The sequence below is a fragment of the Protopterus annectens genome, chromosome 15.part0, assembly GCF_019279795.1.
Source record: "Protopterus annectens isolate FY-2018-M chromosome 15.part0, PAN1.0, whole genome shotgun sequence".
In the NCBI taxonomy this organism is placed as follows: domain Eukaryota; kingdom Metazoa; phylum Chordata; order Ceratodontiformes; family Protopteridae; genus Protopterus; species Protopterus annectens.
In genome coordinates, this window is record NC_056749.1 from 418,082,449 (window position 1) to 418,101,532 (window position 19,084).

Genomic DNA, 19,084 nt, shown 5'->3' on the forward strand with positions numbered 1-19,084 from the left:
GGACATTTTTTTGTAGAAACATGAAATTTTGCAGAATAAAACATACCCACGACAAGTTCAAAGGACAGAGCTTCACTTTTTTGCTAAAATAAATGCTTATTCTTGTAGCATTTGGGCTGCTTATGCTATTTCATATAACATTTAAGTGATTCAGATACAAAATAACTTTTTTATGCAACTATTAAAGAAAACTTATAAAATATATTTTGCCCTAAATCTCAGCACATTTGCCATTTTTTAGTTTTTTTCCGCAAGACACAACTGCGGACTGTCCCTCGCAAAGAGGGACACAGGTGGTAACCCTACTAAAGTCATCTACTGAAGTAGTTTTCACATCTGTTTCATTAGTAAGGAAACTTGCTTATACCAAAAACCTAAGTCTCTAACATTCACACACACACACACACACACACACACACACACACACACACACACACACACACACACTCTCTCTCTCTCTTTCACTCACAGTGAAAAGACATTCTTTGTGATTTACACACACACACACACACACACACACACACACACACACACACACACTCTCTCTCTCTTTCACTCACAGTGAGAAGACATTCTTTGTGATTTTTACTACACACAGAGAGCCCTGTAATAAAAATTACAGCCTAAACAGGTGGACTGAGCATCAAAGTCCTCTCTGCTGTCAGCTGCTTAAAAACACTTGGCAACCAATGACATGGCCTCAGTACTCTATAGAATACTGTTTAGAGAAAAAAAAAACTCTTTTTATGCACAGAGCCACACGGAAACACTCTAAAAAGAATGTATTTTTGATTTCACTTGCACACAGATCTACACATTGGTGGCAGGATTGACAAGCATATTCTTACAAATGAACAAATATACTCAAAAGAGGGAAAGAAACTATAATAAAAAGTAGCACCGTTAGGCTTTTAAGGTATATGTTTGCATATTAAGCAATGTCATTAAGTCTTTAGACTCCCAATATACCCCCTTAAAACAACTGTTTAATTCATATGTATCCTATTATTTCTGATGCACATATACTACTCTGCCTTCTAGATGAACTACTCTGCCTCCTAGATGTTATCTCTTTTTTTTTTTTTTTTTTTTTTAACTGAGACTGCTGTTTCATTTGGACCACCCACTTAGTCAACAGAAAAATATATAACCTATAATAGCACAGCATGCAAGTAATGTACACATAGGGTACATGGTGTATATTGTACATTTGCTTAACATCTCAATAGTAATTGAGCAGCACAGTACTTAGAGGGAAGAGGGAAGTAGAGAAGAGATTATGAACTGGAAATAGGAGTTCATGAAGTTATGAAATATCTGTGGGAAAATGTTTTTCTTTTTAATATGAAGACTGAAGACAAAGTGAGAGAGAAAGAAGCTCCTGAGAGGTAGAGGAAGGGGATAGTCAACCTATGAATTTCACCACTGTAGATCTAAGGCTGGTTTGGATCTGATGTGAGAATCTTAGTGTTTTATAGAAGCTGAACTATTCTTGTTGGCTTAGGAGGACTGAAGAGAGATACAGAATGTGTGTGTGTGTGTCTTTCGGCTTTTCGTTAGGGGAGTCGCCACAACTCCGTCCGCTCCTGATAATGTGCAGTAGAGTTTTTTTTGCTGGCTTGCCGGGCCGAACGCCTTCAAGCCAAAAGGCGCCCATTCACACTCGTCGCCACACACCACACTTTTACAGCTAACGCGAGAATCAACGCGCAACGCCTAACTGTGAGAGGCTACGCTAACACCGCGCAGTAAGAGAGATACAGAATGTATTAGATCATATAAGAGTACAGTAAACTCTCAGTTAAGCAGCACTCTCAAGCAACCGGCAAAAATAAAAAATCAAAGAAATGCAGTACAGTATGAACAATTCAATTCAGTTTTCATGTGTTACACTTTCTGCACCCCCCCCCCAGTCAGGCTTTTAATTACTGTATTTCAATATTAAAATTAAATCAATACAGTGTTTATGGTATGGTATAGTATTACAAGCCAAGGGAGAAACAAACTGTAGAAACGTTCTTCAGATAACCTAGGAGTCCACAAGCCAAATAATCCTTAACGCTGTTTTATTAGTAAAATAAGTTAGCGTTTTCGCCACTCAATTAGAGAAGCTTCCTCAGAGAAAAACAAATGTTCAAAAAGGCGCCAAAACTTTTTGAACATTTAAATACATAACACGTAATTACTACATATTACATCACTTCCTGAAAACCATAAAAAATAGTAAATAACAATAAAACCAAGGATAACCTTAACAAGCAAGTTCCTCTATAAATAATAAGTATGTACAATACCATTTAAATGTGCAATGTTAAATCATAAAAGTACCAAAAGTCTAGAAAGTCCCAAAACACTTATAAAGTAGTAAGGACTGAATAAAAACGTTAAATAAAAAAATGTGTAAAATGTATAACCACCCCCTCTTTATAGAGTAAAGTGATCCATATGTTCATAGAAACAATCCATATGGCAATATATTACACATTATTTAATTCATTATTTAATTCTATAAAGGACCAAAAGGGTCTTAAAACTTCCCATTGGAAGTTATTAAAAACTCAAGCTATTTTAATGTAAAATAGATAACCAATTTCAAATATTGTGTAAATAATATATAAAATATTTGATAAATCAGTAAATAAATTAACGCCTGAGGTAGGCTTTGTATTTCAATACTGGAGCAATGTTACAACTCTCATTTAACCCTGGAGGATTGAAGGCATCTAATCTAAGTTGCCATTCGAGCTCCCGGTTCTCCAATAAGAGAGATGTAGGGCCGCCACGAATTGAGGGTGGCATGTGGTCAATACCCATAAATTGGAAACTATGTCCTGGATTTTTTATTATATGCTTAGCCAGTGCATTGTCACTTTTACAGTTTTTTATGGCGTAACAGTGTTGGTAAACACGCTCTCTAAGTTTTCTGTCGGTTTTACCGACATAGAAAACTGAGCAACAAACACAGAAAGCAATATAAATAACTGACTTAGTTTCACAATTAATTTTAAATTTAATGTCATATTTGAAATCCCTTATACAAAATGTGTTACCGGTGCAAATAGTCTGTTAAGGGGATTAGACCCTAAATCCCTTTGTAATAGTTCCTTGATGTTAGTTCCTCTTTTGTAGACTATCCGGGGTTTTGTCCCCAGTTTCTCTACAAGAAAAGGGTTGGTAGAAATAAAGTACCAGTTTTTTTGAATAATTTCTAAGATTTGTTTAGAATTGTTGTTAAAGGTAGTAATGAAACTCAAAGACATAGGGACTAAATTGTCATTTGTACCCATGTTGGAACTGTCAAAAACACTCGTATTGGTCATATCTTCACCTGTATTGAGTAAGACCAGAGCTTCTTGATGGAGCAATGGTTTGTAAAACCCATTGCTTCTCTTGTGTTCTACCTCTTCTATTAGTTCATCTACTAGAACCTGAGGGTATCCCCTATTGGTGAACATATCTTTTAAAAATGAACACTCAATTAAAAAATCAGTTAGCTTACTACACATTTTTACTGCTCTAACTAATTGTCCTTTGACAATTGCCCTCTTTTGTTTAAAAGGGTGAGAGCTCGAGTAATGAAGGAAGGAATTGACATACGTTTCCTTCCTAAAAATTTTGGACTGGAATTTAGAATTAAATCTATCCTTAACCAGTTTCACATCTAAATAGTCAATCCCTTCACTCGAAAAATGGTATGTAAACTTGAGAAAAGTTGTAGTGTGGTTGATGTAGTCTACAAATGATTGCGCCAACTGTACATCCCCTTAAAAAGGATGAAAACATCGTCTAAAAAACGAGTGTAGTAACAAATATGTTGCATCCAGTCAGGGTTATCCAAAATATAATGTTCCTCCCAATACGCCATAACCATATTCGCCACACTGGCCCCACAGGGGGAGCCCATGGCTACCCCCTGTTTTTGGATGTAATATTCTTTCTCAAACAGAAAGAAATTGGAAGGGAGTACAATATCTAGGAGCTCTGTGATGTTGCCTATTTCCATTTTAGGTGCTTTTAACTCACCTAAAAAGTAAACCGATCCATTCCATTGCTTCCTGATGGGGAATGGAGGTATACAAATCGACAATGTCGATGGTAAGGAAATTGTAGGAACTGTCGTAGCTAATGTTGTTAATGTTTTTTAAAAAGGTCCACAAATCTTTGCAGATACTTGGAATAAGCTTAATGTATTTTGAGAGCAGAAAATCTATATATTTAGAACATGGATAGGAAATAGAACACCTCCCATCCACTAATGCCCTCATGGGCGGGTCTCTACAGTTTTTATGAACTTTGGGTATACCAAACATAACTGGGTCCCTTGGTTGGGAGATGTCAATGTATTTATACATGTCCATGTCTATTCTGCCATTTATAAATAAATCTCTAAAATAGCCTCTCAATCTGTTGAGGCAACCATTCATTACATTAAGGGAAGAGGTTTCATAAGCTGGAGAGTCTAATACTAGTAGCATTCTTTCTATGTAGTCGATTTTTTCGAAAATGACCAAACCGCCCCCCTTGTCTGGTTTAATTACTCTGACAGAGGATTTGCGTAGATGGTTAAGTGCTGACACTTGTTCCCTTGTGATGTTAAATGTGTTAGTCATGGGGGTGTATGCTCTGTTCATATGTCTAATATCCAGCTCACATGCATTTTCAAACATCCGCAACACAACATGTAATGGGGGGCTAAAAATGCTAGAAAGTTTCAAACCATTATTCACATTATCCATAACATTATTAAATAATAGCTTCAAGTTAAGCTTTCGTACATAACATTTTAAATCAATCAACAACTTAGCCACATCGCAATGTCTAGAGGGAACAAAGGTGTTGCCTAGAGCTAGCAATTCAACTAGCTCAGGTTCCAACTCTAAGGAAGAAAAATTGTAGATAGTAAAATCTCCCTTTACATTATGTAGTATTTTAGGAAAATCAATCCTGTGCTCACTGGTTGCAAGACCTGTTATCTGTTCCAGTTCCTGCCCTTGCCCCCATGTTGTTGGTTGTTGCGGTTCCCTAAAAAAATTTTTTGATTGGATTTGGGAATCGCATTGTTGGCATTACTGTTGTTAGAATCCCTACTAGATGTCTCTTGTTGTCCATCTTTTTTGCGATTCCCATTACTCCTTCTGGGACCACTTTCACCCTCTTCAACATCACAGTCAGTATTGACAATGATTTGGTTCCATGTCCTCTTTATTGCCATTCCTTGTATTCACTGAAGAACCATTAACCTCACTTTGCTTATGTACTAAAGTCAATTTCGGGTAGGCTTTATTATGTTGGTATGATGCCCTATCCCGAAATAATTTTTATGATTTATTAGACTTCAGTTTAGTCATGAATGTGTCAATACTCGAAAAAATACGAGTATAATCAAACTTGAATCTGTGGAAATTAGAGTCAAGTTTGATTTCATTGTCTAACTGGCTGATTTCCTGCATAAGTCCATCAATGTTCAAGGAATAGTGTTTTATGATTAATTCTATTAATTGTGCGCCTTGCATTTGAAAAAGCGCTAGTAAATCTGAAAGAAAGGCTGTACCAGGAATTAGATTCGAAGGTGAAAAATTATTCCTGAGACCTTTCGGAATAATATTTTCACTGAGGCACTGCTTGAGGTATGCTACTTCAAGCTGTAATTTTCTAAGCCTCAGTGTTTTATTATCTAGGACTTTGAGTTTCTCATTAATATAATCAAAGCGCACACAGAGTGAACCAGAGATTAGCACCGGCGGGTCATTCACAGAAGGTTTTAAAAATGTAAAAAAGTCACCTGTATTATTAATCCATTCGGACAAGGATGGCACGCCAATAAGTGCATTCCCCTGGTTGACCAAATTAGAAGAATTGCTCGTTGAAAAAACTGCTGCATCCTTTTGCGTATTCGGGTGGACTGAAGAACGAACAGGCTGAGCCACTGGCAGGGAACACACATCAATGTCTCCTGAACGTTCCAAAGCAGTTCCATTCACATTATCCACTGAAGAATGTGAAGCACCAATGAAACTTCTTTTTTCGATTGTATCAAGACGTGAATTCAGAGAATCAAGTCTCTGAGAAACAGCCAAAAGCAAAGAAGTGATGTCCATATTGCCGGTATTGTCCGACCCAAAAATGTTACGGCTGGCAGGACTCGAAGGACAATCCGAAGCCATAAACAAACTATTACAAGCCAAGGGAGAAACAAACTGTAGAAACGTTCTTCAGATAACCAAGGAATCCACAAGCCAAATAATCCTTAACGCTGTTTTATTAGTAAAATAAGTTAGCGTTTTCGCCACTCAATTAGAGAAGCTTCCTCAGAGAAAAACAAATGTTCAAAAAGGCGCCAAAACTTTTTGAACATTTAAATACATACACGTAATTACTACATATTACATCACTTCCTGAAAACCATAAAAAATAGTAAATAACAATAAAACCAAGAATTCCTTCCTTCATTACTCGAGCTCTCACCCTTTTAAACAAAAGAGGGCAATTGTTAAAGGACAATTAGTTAGAGCAGTAAAAATGTGTAGTAAGCTAACTGATTTTTTAATTGAGTGTTCATTTTTAAAAGATATGTTCACCAATAGGGGATACCCTCAGGTTCTAGTAGATGAACTAATAGAAGAGGTAGAACACGAGAGAAGCAATGGGTTTTACAAACCATTGCTCCATCAAGAAGCTCTGGTCTTACTCAATACAGGTGAAGATATGACCAATACGAGTGTTTTTGACAGTTCCAACATGGGTACAAATGACAATTTAGTCCCTATGTCTTTGAGTTTCATTACTACCTTTAACAACAATTCTAAACAAATCTTAGAAATTATTCAAAAAAACTGGTACTTTATTTCTACCAACCCTTTTCTTGTAGAGAAACTGGGGACAAAACCCCGGATAGTCTACAAAAGAGGAACTAACATCAAGGAACTATTACAAAGGGATTTAGGGTCTAATCCCCTTAACAGACTAAAAGGTTCCTTCGCCTGTGGGTTATGTAACTGGTGCAAAGTCATTCGCACCGGTAACACATTTTGTATAAGGGATTTCAAATATGACATTAAATTTAAAATTAATTGTGAAACTAAGTCAGTTATTTATATTGCTTTCTGTGTTTGTTGCTCAGTTTTCTATGTCGGTAAAACCGACAGAAAACTTAGAGAGCGTGTTTACCAACACTGTTACGCCATAAAAAACTGTAAAAGCAACAATTCACTGGCTAAGCATATAATAAAAAATCCAGGACATAGTTTCCAATTTATGGGTATTGACCACATGCCACCCTCAATTCGTAGCGGCCCTACATCTCTCTTATTGGAGAACCGGGAGCTCGAATGGCAACTTAGATTAGATGCCTTCAATCCTCCAGGGTTAAATGAGAGTTGTAACATTTCTCCAGTATTGAAATACAAAGCCTACCTCAGGCATTAATTTATTTACTGATTTATCAAATATTTTATATATTATTTACACAATATTTGAAATTGGTTATCTATTTTACATTAAAATAGCTTGAGTTTTTAATAACTTCCAATGGGAAGTTTTAAGACCTTTTGGTCCTTTATAGAATTAAATAATGAATTAAATAATGTGTAATATATTGCCATATGGATTGTTTCTATGAACATATGGATCACTTTACTCTATAAAGAGGGGGTGGTTATACATTTTACACATTTTTTTATTTAACGTTGTTTTTATTCAGTCCTTACTACTTTATAAGTGTTTTGGGACTTTCTAGACTTTTGGTACTTTTATGATTTAACATTGCACATTTAAATGGTATTGTACATACTTATTATTTATAGAGGAACTTGATTGTTAAGGTTATTCTTGGTTTTATTGTTATTTACTATTTTTTTATGGTTTTCAGGAAGTGATGTAATATGTAGTAATTACGTGTATGTATTTAAATGTTCAAAAAGTTTTGGCGCCTTTTTGAACATTTGTTTTTCTCTGAGGAAGCTTCTCTAATTGAGTGGCGAAAACGCTAACTTATTTTACTAATAAAACAGCGTTAAGGATTATTTGGCTTGTAGACTCCTTGGTTATCTGAAGAACGTTTCTACAGTATGGTATAGTATAGTATAGGGTACAGTATTAGTCAGGTCTGTTTTTAATAGTAACTCTCAAGCAAACAAAAACTGCAGTTAACCAGCATCTACCAGTCCCCATGGGTGCTGGATAACTGAGAGTTTACTGTATTTGCAAATGAAGGTTTCTAGAATGTAGTTAGTGATGAGAATAAATGGCAGCCATAGCAGGTAGAGGTGATGTTCACTCACCCATTTCAGGGGAAGGCAGGTAGCCTATTCTTACAACAATGGCTTACCCATCTTGGGGGTCAATGGTAGTCTATGCTCACTGCATGGGCAGCATTAACATCATGATGAGCTCTGCATTGCAAGGAGTGCACTCCTTCATCAGGAGAATATACATGTACAGAAACATGCTGGGGGTAGTTACAGAAGAGCCACAGCAGAGCTTAAAAGGCTGCTGCAGGGTGGTGTGCATTAGGGCACACTCCCAGGTAGCAGTATGACACAGCACCAGCATCCTAGAGTTGCTCCCTAGTTCTGGACATGAGTTAGATTGATCCTGGGGAGGCTAGGAGGGGCCATTAGACCCAGTGAACAGGTGGAGGAGCAGGTGGAAGCAGATGGCCAGTTGTCAGGTGGTAAAAAAAATAATTGTTGTGAAATAGTTTGCAATAGTGAGAGTGCTGCAAAAATGATCATTCAAACAAAAAAGAAACAAAAAAAGTATACATCTGTCCATTCTATCTTAGTGCAAAAAAATTATCAGCAATACATGCCCTGACATACAGGTGAAGACATCTGGAGAAAAGCTTACAGCCTGAACTTTTCTCAGCTTTTGTCTTATACAACTGTTAAACGAGAGATAGGCAGTGACAGTGAATGGAGTTTAAAAATAGGTGCTGTTCTAATACACAACTACATGATGGTAAAAAGGATTTACGTTGTTTTGTGGTATTTGGTGTGCAGACTTCTGGTAAGAAACCAACTAGTGGAACTACATTCCCACTCGTTTACCTGATGGTGGTCAAAGTGTTCCATAATCAGGATCAAATCATTTGTGTACAATGTAAATCAAGCTGGCCGGTCTTAAAAGGAAATGCACTGATGTAGTGGGAGAAGGCTAAAGGCCTCAAGACAGAGCCCTAGGGCACTTCTGTCATCCGTTTCTCTAAGAAAGAAAGAAAGAAAGAAAAAACTTTAAACTACAGTAAGTGCAATTAGATCCACACCACTCTCGATTGATATAGTCAACAGAGATCTCAGTACCTTCATAGTTGACTCAATCCTTTGACAACTATATGACATAGTAGTGAGGAAATCCTTCTACTTCGCTCAATGAATAATAAAAGGTATCTCATCCAGATCAAGAAAGTTATCATTTCCCAGTACTGCACCTTTATCAAACCAGTTATAGAATAGAACCCCGTTTTAATCTGTATCTGTCCAAGATTACATAGCTCTCAACTGTCCAGATTTTTGCTTTATATTTTTGGTTTGCTTCTATTTGTAGCTTTCTGGCAAATCCCTGAGGGTTTAAGTCACTAAATCATGACAGATATCTGCATTTCATACTTCAACATACTTCAGAAAATGCATGGTAACACAAAATCTGTCTAGCAACTTTCTAGGATTATAAAAGCAATATTTAAAATCTGTCCCAATTTTGGGGCCTTTCTCCCCCCATTATTTTAGGCTTTGTCCAGACTTCTTGCACTAAGAGGTTGAGAGGTAAGGATCAGATGCACAACAAAGCTATCAAGAGACAGGATGATTAGACTAAAAACCAAAACCTACCAAGACAGGCTTGAAGCTCTTTATTACTATACTCTTGCTATTAAGGATCCAAGATCCTGGTTGATCTCCTACAGCTCCACAAAACAAATAGCTCCACAGACATTGGAACTAAGACTAGAATCTCTATCAACACATAAATAAGACATGATGGAGGAACAGATTTGTGACTCGCAACTTCACTCATCTCTAAAAATAAACTTCTATACTCAGCCCCAGTGATTGCAGAGAGGCAGAGAGGCATAAAGCCCTGATTACAACCTAAGTGGCCTGAGTTTAATTAATGGCTTGATCCCCTGAAAAAGCAGGCTTGCCAAGGTGGGCTATGCTGGTGAATCTCTACTGGATGCTTTAATAGAGGCCAGAGCTCAGAGATGGGACACTGGGATGGTGGGCTCCAAAGATAAGAACAAAGCGTGACTGCCCTATGAGGCCTGGGTGCAGCACATGTTCTGGCTGCTCCCCACTGCCCAACAACAATGATGTTAGCATGCAAGGGAGCAATTTCGGCCTAATGTAAAGTACTAGTCCCTGAGGATGACGACATCATTCCTATATGCCCAGCTCAATCCTCCTGACTGAACATAAGTATAAACTATAAGTTGAGCTCTCGGACCTGGAGAAATGAATGAATTAACAGACATCAATAGGGAGATTAGATAATCATGGGTTGGTGCCCAAAAACAAAAAAAATAATTAATTAATTGGTATCCTCACTTTTCTTGTAAGGCAAATCTTGAATGTTGAATTGGCACCCATAAATTCAGCCATCACCTGACCTGTTTTGCCTTCCTGAAGTTAGAATGTGCACTTGAGGGTCGGTATTTACAAGGTAACTATGTTGTATGAAATTACTGCTTTGTGAACTCTGTTAATCTGCGAGTACACATTCAAGAATACTGGAAAAAAAACATTAAAATACTACAATGTTTTGCATCATATAATCAGGACATGTGACCATTTAAGTTGTGAGAGTGTCACTATTATAAGGCAAATCAAAAGTAAGACAGAAAATATAACCAGAAAGCATACAACAAAGTAATATTCAACAGTATTGCAACAATATCTTACCTCAATTTTCTTTGCCAGCCACTGTCCTTAGGAGTTTCTATAAAGCTTTGCAAAGAGTTGCAATTGAAGTAAGCTTCTTATATTTAATTACTTACCAACCTGTAAAGAAAAAAATATATATGTCCACTGAAAGCTACAAATACCCAGTATATTTTAATAACATCCTTAATGATATGCATGAATTCTGCAGTGATATGTACTGCATTACATTTGTAGCTAAAACTCATTGTTTATGAAATATCAAGGAACTCTTCCAATACATTAGGAAACTATAAGTGACAACTAACTGCATTCATGTTTACAAGATTACAAGGACAATAACAATTACATAACATGGAACATTACAAGAATTATTACAAGATTAATAACTGCATTATATTTAATCACTACAATCTTATTATTGCAATGTTTTATATACACAAGCATCCAGTTAGAACATGTCCAGAAATGACAAATTTCCCCCAAAATCTTATTCGGCAATGCAAGTATTGATGTTACCTACAAGTATGAGCAAGCTTCTTGAGATAGTACCAACACACATTTTACTCTAGAGATATCTCACGCTCCCTGAAGTACTGATGTCGCCTACAAGTATGAGGAAGCTCCACAGATAGTACCAACACACATTACTCTAGTGATATCTCACTCTCCCTGAAGTACTGATGTCACCTACAAGTATGACGAAGCTCCACAGATAGCACCAACACACACATTACTCTAGTGATATCTCAAGCTCCCTGAGCTTTGCTGGAACAGGCCACTTTCATACAACCTCAATATTTCAAAGAAAAAGAGCATTCTGTTCATATCTGATCATTAGTGCAAGTTTTACTGCATTGCAGACAACCTAAGGATAGCTGCTGGTATGAGAAATACAACAGAATGTGGAATATCCCAACACTCAATCCTGATTAAGGGACATTCTTGGATGAAATGCAGATGTAGGTCAAGATCTCACTGGCATCTCCTACACCCTTTACTGGAGTCTCACTCCGCAGAATATGTTTCCTTACCCCAATTAACAAAAACATGCAAAGCAAAGAAGCAAAAAAAAGCAAACAAATGAATAAATGTACATGACTACCACCAGAGACAGAACACATTAACCCTCAATCCTTGCCTTGTTTTGTAGCCAGATTGCCAGAGACTAGCCAAGATGAGGCAAAGGGGGTAGCTGCCCCAAGCAGAAAATGTTGGGGGGTATGGTTGGCAGGTGCCAAATGGTCTTCAGTGTATTACTGGCTTTCAGAAATAAATGCCAGTATTGCATTTTTGGTCAGAACTGGACAGCTGTAGTACAGTATGTGTAGCATAGACTGTAGTAGCTTTTTTAAGTCCAAGGAAAGGAGCTGTCTTTTCTCATCATCACAAAGTTGAGATGGTTGGGGGAGGTGCCAATTGGAAGAGAGCACCAGGTGCAAAAATAGATAGCTATACGCCTGCAGTTTACTAGCCATCTACTTGGGAATATTTCTATTAAAGGAACACTCCATCCTCTCATACAGTTTAACTCAATCGTTGGGTTTCTTTTCTCCCTACAATATGGTTCCAGCATTGTGTATGTACCAAAAACCTGCTTGTAGTTTTTAAAACTTTTTATTTCCTTGCATTGGAGTCAAAGGAAGGGAAAGCCCACCAACTTTTTCTTTAAACTCAACTTCTCACATACTTTTTAGAGAAATTTGTCTCCACCTGTATGACATATCATAGACACAGTTAAATCCAGTGGCAGCTGGTGACTTCAAATCAAATGGGGGGGCTGCAGGAGACAGCTGAATGGATGGGGTCAATGGGCAGGGGTGTGGCCAACTAGAAAGGGGAGGAGCTATGCTCAAAACCACAAAAACTGTAACTTTAATTAAATACCCTGCCCTGGGTGCCAAGCTGTCATTATGAGAGTCCAAGCAAGACAAAACGAAGTATAGAAGAAAAAAATATTTCAATCCATTGGCTGCATGACAGCTTACTTAATATCTAGATGGAAACAAAAAGGTTGTGAGGCATGAAAAAATAAATTACTTTTTAAATACATTACTGGAATTCCAGTCAAAATTAAGTATAACAAAAACAAGCAGCACTCAGCTCAAACCACTTCTCCTTGCACTGCAGTTCTAATTAAAATTTATGTTCCGCTTTATTAAAGTACCAACAAGCTGAAAGTAGCAATCTCTGTGATACCCCCACTTGTAAAAATGTTTCTTATCCAAAAAAGACCTGCTGCCTGACAACTATCTACTTGTTTCATGGGGACAACATGATCAAAGTACAAAAATGAACAGCAAATAAGAAACAAGCTCAATATACATTGCTTAAAGGATCACTGCACAGATTATGGACCGCACACGATAGATTTGCATTCTGTTCAGTTTACAAGTAAAGCCTGCAAAGATTACTGCAAGTCTCCAACAAATGCAATGATCTTCTTAAAATAATGTAATCATGTCCTTTATTACAAATACTGCCATATGCATTTCAATACCCAAGGCTTATACATTATCTAGTTCTGTAAGTATTCTCTGCATAGCAACAACAGAAAGGCTTTCAATGTTGGCAATTCTTTAACAGTATGCTTCTTAAAGCTTACTTGCATCTTACAATCTCAGACAAGATTACCTGATGGTCATTAAAGCATTGCTACTTAAACACAGAGCAGCAGGCACTTTCTGAATAATAAGAATAAATCAACGGTATAAAAATATGACAGAAACCAGAACATTCTGCAAAATCAAGGACAGATGAAAAGTCACTGTAGTACTTGTGTCTACCTTGGATGGGGTATACTCTGCACATTTACACTGCATAACTGCTCCTTGCCTTGCTTGGACACATCCAGAGTCACTACATGGGGGAGTGGGGTGCAACAAGTATGTCACAATTTGAAATGTCTCTGGCTGACTGCGATGGCCCTGACACATCTGTCATACCTCTCAACCTCAGAGCAAGAAATTTGGTCAAAGCCATACATAGAAGTGGGACAAAGGCCCAGAAATAAGGACAATTTTAAAATATTATAAACTTAGAAATGTAATAGAATAGTAGATCTTGCATTTGTATGAATTTTCTGAAGGGTATGAAATCTGAAACTCAAATGCCTGTCATTAATTTCTAACTTCAGTCTTTAATGATTTGCTACTAATTTGCCAAAAAAACACAATTTTATGAAAAACGGACCAAAAATGTGATGTGAAAATATAAAATAGCCACACAATACAGCTGGGGACCTGTCAAAGAAGAGGTACTTTTAATATTAGTACTGCTAACTTGAGCAGCTGAAAAAATAAAAGAAGCTACATGCATTTCTGAAATAAAAGTAATCTATACAGGGGCACAGAAAAATAATTTTCTTGGGTGGTGAAAGCCAGGGTACCATTTTGGCTAGGCTTGTACAGGCCCTAGGGCTCATAGCCTAGTACCTACCTATGAACCTATAACTCTTATTCTTACAGTTATTTATTAATTGTAAACCCTCCACAATTTCTTCCAAAATTACCATTTTGCAGAGGGATTATTGGGGAAGAGCAACATTTTGAGCCAAAATCGGGGACAGTTGAGAGGTTTGGATATGCCTAATTCCATAAAGCAATTTATTTGTACATACCTCTCAACCTGTTAATGTATGCAATCTGGACAAGGACAAATATATTGGGGGATCATATAAACAGTACTAAAATTGCTCTTGTATAAACTAAGACAGTTGATAGAATAATGGGTAGCATGCATTTTTCTGAAGGTTATGAAGTCAGAAACTCAGTGTCTGTCATTATTTAGTGACTTAATTCCTAAATGATTTGCCAGAAAACCACAAATGTTATGAGGAACAAACCAAAAATAAGAAGCAAAAATCTATTAATTCTGCAATAATCTGGACAGTTGAGAGGTATAGTTCAGCCGGGGCTGTCTGAGTTTGCCGCCCTTCCCCCCCTCACAAAATCATGGTCGAATGGAGCCTCCCCCCTGCAGCCATTCCAATGAACCATTACTTGGCTATTTCACCCTATTTACCATAAACACTAATGTGCATACTGCTTTACTTCTGTGATGTTGGCAAAGGCTCTTGCCACCCCTATAGTGCCTTTTTTAGGCAAGGCTCAAATTCTAAACCTACCACCCTAGTACACAAAAAAGGAAAAAAACTAAGGGTAATGCTGCTCAATGCCAGAAGTCTCAACCTCAAGATGCACGCACTCGAGGCCCTTCTCAGTATGGAGAACATCGATGTCTGTGCTGTGACTGAAACCTGGTTCAAGGCTCCTGAGAGCACCCCAGCACTATCAGGTTTTACCTCATATCATGCGTTCCGGCCCCAAAATCCGGACAACACCAAGAAAGAAGGGGGGGTGTCCATATTCATCAAGGACACCCACACCTCAAGGCTGGTGGCAACGCACGATGCATCGGAGTCCATCCAGGTGCAATTAACCATAGGCAAGACTGCTCTGCAATTTGTAGCATGTTACAGGCCACCCTCTCAAACTCAGGAACCTCACATAGCTTTCCTGGAAACACTGGAGGGGATAAATGTATCTCCAAACACCATCATACTAGGTGACTTCAACTACCCTGGGATCACTACTCAAGCCCAAACACTCTAGCCCAAAGGTTCCTGGAGTTCATAAACTCAAATGCCATGGAACAACTAGTCACCATCCCCACAAGAGGTGAAAACATACTTGATCTCATCATCACGAACATGGGATCACAATGTTCAACACCGGAAGTATACCCCTCACTGGTGAGATCAGATCATAAACTAATCTCACTGGAGGTCCTCATCCCGCCCCCACCTGAGATAAAAAAGACCACAGTGAAGAACTTCTCAAAAGCCAACTTCACACTTCTAAAGACTAGTGTGGTCTCCTTTAAGGCCCCCGAGCCGGCGGAAAACATTACTCAAGCTGCTGAATCACTTACAAATGCCTTCTACCAGCACCTACAGGACTGCATGGATCAGGCAATCCCAAACAAAACAAAGACTCTTTGTACCAAAGGCAAGCGTCCAGTCTTGTGGACCCCAGCCATAAACAAGCTCTACAACAAAAGGAGGAAGCTACTACAAGATAGAGCAAAATCCTTAAAAGGTAAGACACCTTTGATCATTATAAGTAAAAAACTAAGAGCACTCATAAAATCATCCAAGGCAAATTTTGAGAGAAAAATCACTAAGGACTCAAAAGACAATCATAAGGCCTTCTTTAGCTATGTTAGAAACCTGGGAGGAAACTCCCAGATATGCTCAGAATTAGCTCAAAATGATGTGAAAATTACTGAACCTACAGACATTGCCAACATACTGGCTGACAGGTTCAGTGCAAACTTCTCCCCCCCCCCCCCAAAAGGAGAAATATCTATACCAGAGGATTGTAGCCCCCCAAACATCTCTAACGCCCAGGTGAAAACTGCTCTCTCCAAGGCGAAACACACAGCATCCATGGGACCGGATGGTGTCCCCGGCTGTGTGCTCCACGAACTCAATGAGGAATTAAACCCACAGTTAGGACAGCTGTTTAATCTTAGCCTCACCTCAGGATACGTACCCAAGGAGTGGTGCACGGCAACTGTGGTCCCACTTCACAAAGGCGGTGCCTCCACCGACCCTGGAAATTACCATCCCATCAGCTTGACAAGCCTGATCTGCAAAGCTATGGAGAGGATCATAATGGAACTCATAAATAAAGACATAGGGAACTTGCAGACTTTGGATCCAACCCAGTTTGGCTTTGTCAAAGGCAGATCATGCCTTTTAAACTTGGTTGACTTTTTCAAAACAGTCACCAAGGCCATTGATGAGGGAAAGGCAGTCCATACAGCCTACCTCGACCTGGCAAAGGCTTTCGACACAATACCCCACTCAGGTATCATTGAAAAACTCATCAGCTTAAATGTAAACCCATACATCACAAGATGGGTTGTAAACTGGCTAAGTGACAGAACCCAAAGGGTCAGAGTTGCTGGCGCCATGTCAGACTCAAAGCCTGTCACAAGTGGTGTCCCACAGGGCTCAGTCCTGGGCCCACTCTTGTTCGGCATCTACTTTTCAGAAGTACAAGCAAACACAGGAGGGTTATGGCTGACAAAGTTTGCAGATGACTGCAAACTGGGCGCCATAGTCGAGAACACATCTGACACAGATATCCTTCAGAAGGGTCTCACAGAAACGGATAACTGGTGCCAGATCCATGGCCTAAAGTTAAACGCCAAGAAATGGATAGTCATACCCTTCAGGAAAAACAAGGTTACCCCTAGCTACCATATAGGTGGCAATCCATTGAGCACAGAAGAGGCTATCAGGGATCTGGGGACCCAGGTTGACAGTAACCTTTCGTTTGACACTCACGTTGCTAAAGTAGTTAGGAAAACCTTCTACATTGCCCACCTGATCATGAAGGGATTCACATCTAGATCAAGGGAGGTCATCGTCCCCCTGTACTCATCACTCATCAGACCAATGATCGAGTACAATGCCCCATTCGGAATGTATCTGACCCGACACCTGCAGCAGCTGGAAAGGCCCCAAAAGTTCCTCACCAAAAGGATAAAGGGTCTCAAAAATATGTCTCATGCTGCCCGACTGAAAGAACTCCAGCTCTATTCAGTCGCTTACCGCTTGCTCAGAGGTGACCTGTGCCTGACATACAAGGCCATGTCAAACCCAGATTTGATGAACATGCTTCACCTCAAAAAATCTAGATCCCTCAGAACTACAAGGGCGGGAGACTTAAACCTTGACACGGTTATTAATAGGACGTGCTGGAGGGACAGATTCATCACCCAGAGACTCCCTATGCTGTGGAACAAAATCCCGGTACATGTGAGGCAGAGCACCTCGCTGGCCTTGTTCAAAAGAAATCTTGACCAATGGATGGGAGATCGCAGATATACCCCAGGGATTACCTCAGTGTCACTGCTTGACAGAGGCACAGCAAAATAATGGGCATAGTTTTCTTCAAACTAAAGGGGTGGTGAAAGCCACAAAACTCTGGGCTAGGCTTATAAATGCCCTTGGGCAGATAGCCTAGTATGAACCTATGAACCTATGAACCTATGATTTGGACTTAATTTAAAAGTTTTATTTTGCATTTTACAGCACAAACACTAATAGGTATCTGCTAAACAAAGCAATGCAGTCTCACAATGAAAACAGACTTAGCATTAAAACTTCTCTGCACTTGAAACTCACATTCATTGAAACAGCATTGAAACCTACATTCAAAGAAAATACATTTTGCCAGGGGCAGATAAAGATTAACTTTGGGCTGTTTTCAAATCACAGGCCCCTTGCACATGAAACATGCACATGCTCTTTGATACATCTTCTTGATTGTATTAAATTATATTCATTGTACAATACAGTACAGTTTTAGAGGGCATTTTAAATGTATTATTTTGAAAAAATTTCCAGTAAACAATGAAACAAAATGCATGCACCAATAATGACAAAACTGTCCAATTCAGAACATTTCCATCATAAAAGTCTACTCAAACTTCTACAGTCCACCAGTATCAGTAAATATGCACAATCTCTGAAGAAGTAAAAGTCATTTAAATAACTCCACATTAAAGAGATCTGTAACTAATGAAGAGGTTTCTGCTAGCAAGCAACTTTATATTTCATTGTTTCATCTACAAATAAAGTGCCTGTTGCCCTTGAGGAATAAATTGTCTATGTTACGCTACAAAAATGATAAGCTAGTAATATTGCAACAGGGAATGGATGGCAAACTGATAACAGGTTCATAGTTACTAGGTATCTTCTCCAAAAAGGACTGCAGCATCCACCCCCTTTGCAACACAGTACAGTATCAGCAATGCATCTACCTACTGTGGGAGCAGAACCCACAGCCTTCTGCATCAAAAGTCAGTACACTACACCTGTTGTGCTATTAACAATGGAAGCAGACTCAGCATAAGCAACACTAAAATTTTGCTCCTCTGCAGCTCTCAGCTCTTTGTAAAATCTGCTTAACACTCAACTGTATCTCTGAACTTTGCAGCACAAGAAATCTGAAAAAAGCCAACATTTATTCAGGGGGACAAAAGCCCAAGAAACAGGGACACATTTTAAACATTTCTTGTATAATGTTAGAAAGTTGCTAGAATAAAATGATGTGTTACCACCATACATTTCACGGCCAAGTCTTGAACCCAGGACCCTGTGCAAAACAGTCAGAGCAACACACCACTATGCCAAA

At 38.6% G+C, this 19,084-nt stretch overlaps 1 protein-coding gene across 5 annotated transcripts in view; it reads right to left on the bottom strand.

Moving 5' to 3' along the window:
• LPAR4 (lysophosphatidic acid receptor 4) overlaps window positions 1-19,084 on the bottom strand; it is a 429,914-nt gene that overhangs the window by 61,050 nt on the left and 349,780 nt on the right. For 3 of the 5 annotated variants that reach the window (XM_044057156.1, XM_044057154.1, XM_044057155.1), the window contains exon 3: window positions 10,896-10,994. The exons of the other annotated variants lie outside the window; for them this stretch is intronic. The gene's annotated coding sequence lies outside the window, so the exon portion shown is untranslated. The remainder of the gene's footprint in view (window positions 1-10,895; window positions 10,995-19,084) is intronic. 5 annotated transcript variants of the gene reach the window in all.